Source organism: Octopus bimaculoides, chromosome 13, assembly GCF_001194135.2.
Source record: "Octopus bimaculoides isolate UCB-OBI-ISO-001 chromosome 13, ASM119413v2, whole genome shotgun sequence".
Taxonomy (NCBI): Eukaryota; Metazoa; Mollusca; class Cephalopoda; order Octopoda; family Octopodidae; genus Octopus; species Octopus bimaculoides.
In genome coordinates, this window is record NC_068993.1 from 2068591 (window position 1) to 2071195 (window position 2605).

A 2605-nucleotide genomic window follows, 5' to 3' on the forward strand; every position below is an offset into this window, starting at 1 on the left:
TATATATATATATATAAGTATATATATAAGTATATATATATGTACATTTACACATACATACATATGTGCACACACACACACACACACACACACATACACACACACACACACACACACACGCACACATATATATATATATATATACATACATACATTTATATGTGTGTGTGCACGTATCTGAGTTTGTGACCCTACCGTTTCGCAACTGGTGATGGTCTGTTTACGTCCCTGTAACATAATGGCTCGTCAAAAGAGACAATAAAAGTACCAGTCAAAAACTAAGAAAACAAGAAGTAAAAAAAATAGGGTCAATTTGAGAAACTTGATCTCTCAAGGCTGTACTGCAGCATGGCCGCTTTCCAATTACAGAAATAAAAAAAAAATAAGAATAGAAATGATAATATCAGTTTTTTTTTTCTTTTCATCGAATTTCATTATCAGACAAAATAGCCATTGCTGAATTTATTTTAGATAATTTTTTTTATTTCATCGCAATATCTTAAAGATGATAGAAACACAAATAAGAATCCCATTTTTCAGTCTAATATTATTTACATGCTATTATTTAAAGTTTTATGTGCTTCGAGATCCACTATTCCGAAAGCAAGAACTATTTATTATTATACTTTACATTTTTCGAACCGTTTAAATTGTTTTTCCTTTTTTAAAGACCGTCTTTCAGTCCACATTTATCCAATCTTTCTCTCACTTCACATTTTTCTAATCCTTGTCTCACATCGTATTTTTAGCGACTACACTACCTAACCATTTTTGCATCATATCCCAATTTTTTCCAGCCATATTTTCTAGCACAGGTGAGCTAAGATCTTCTATTGTGAAAGTCATATAGCCTGAATCTTGATTGATATAGAGGTGACTAATCAAGATAATATATTATCTTTCACTGCAGAAGACAAAAACGGAAAAAAAGGAATGCAAGAAACAGCAGGAAAAAAGCGAAGATAAAGAATTCAGCTATTGCATTCTGGGAAAGTTATCAGTCTAAAAGATGCACTACAATAGTTGCTAATCAAACATTGAGTGCAGACAAATTTTGTGAGTACTTTTTCTCTCACCTCAGAATATTTTTGTTCTTGAAAATTTAATTGCTTTTGTCAAAAACGTCCACCTTTCTCTTAACCCTCCAATTTTTCCTCCTCACTGAAAATCTTAACCATCTTTAAATACTGTTAAATATTTCTGCTCAAAAATCAGCAAGACTTCGGATGCGTCATTCACGCAATAGATAATCCCAAAATAAAGGAGGACAACTTATTAAAGAAGTGGAATGTTTTTTTGCTTTTATTTACAGCTTCTCCATTACTTTAACTTAGGAATTTTTTTTAGTTTTCTCTCGCTGATTTTAGAAAGGAAAATAAATATTGAAGGAAACCTCGAAATTACAAAACAATTCATTTGTCTAAAAACCTATAGAATACATTTAAAGTTGTTATTGGAGACAAACCATAATGCAGTAGCAGGAATTGTCTCAAAGAACAGATGATCAACAGTGAAGAGTAAATAATAATAAAATAATGTAAACCAGAATAACAATAATAATAGGTGCAGCAGCTGTAACATTCTTCTTCTTCTTCTTCTTCTTATTCTTCTTCTTCTTCTTCTTCTTCTTCTTCTTCTTCTTCTTCTTCTTCTTCTTCTTCTTCTTCTTCTTCTTCTTCTTCTTCTTCTTCTTCTTCTTTCACTGCACTACCGAGCGCTACTCTGTGTGCCTTGGGTATGTGCTGTGGTTTGTTGTGATGCTCTTATAGTTACTATATTGAAAATGTTTTACGTAGGATGTGTGCAGTGCCTAGTAGTGTTATTTTCTTTATGTTATGTATACTTGTTAGCCATGGTGTATTTTTGTGTATTTGCCACTACGATAGGAATTGTTTATGCTTTTAGACGCCACATTCGAGTTACCTCTATTTCCAGATCTTCGAATTTTACAAGTTTTACTCGACATTCGAGGATTGTTGTTGTTATTATTATTATTATTATTATTGTTATTATTATTATTATTATTATTATTATTATTATTATTATTATTATTATTATTATTATTATTATTGTTATTATTATTTATAGATATATTTGTATATATATACATGCACACATACTCACATGCACATATATGCAATCTCATACATAGTTCACTTCATGTTTACGTAGAAACTTTATCTCTGTTCCATTATATTCATAGTTGTAGGCAAATGCAAAAACAAAAAAGAAACTTGTTCTGTTCGTTTGTCCCAAGAATTTTAAAGTACGAAACACGAAGTCTGACAATAACAATGAATTCTATAATTCCTAATTCCCTTTCCTACATCCAAATTGTCTCCGCCTAGGAGCAATTTGGCTTCAAATGTAATATTTGTGTTTTGCTGGGAATTGATGGCGTAAATATGTTGTGAATTCCGCGTTCAGCCCGAAGCTTCTGAAACGAAGATTAACATACGGCTTCCAAACTCGACTACCAATAACAAATAAACATTTAGTAGTTTTATATATTACACAATATATTACACAAGTGCATATGTACGTTCTGTTACAAACATAAACACAGGTATTGCTACAAATGTATTCATATATATATATATATATA

General features: G+C 30.8%; 1 long non-coding RNA gene across 1 annotated transcript in view; it reads left to right on the forward strand.

Moving 5' to 3' along the window:
- The window catches only part of LOC128249314 (uncharacterized), a 283781-nt gene that overhangs the window by 156709 nt on the left and 124467 nt on the right, over window positions 1–2605 (forward strand). Inside the window, exon 2 of the long non-coding RNA XR_008265414.1 lies at window positions 911–1056. This is a non-coding gene — a long non-coding RNA (uncharacterized LOC128249314). The remainder of the gene's footprint in view (window positions 1–910; window positions 1057–2605) is intronic.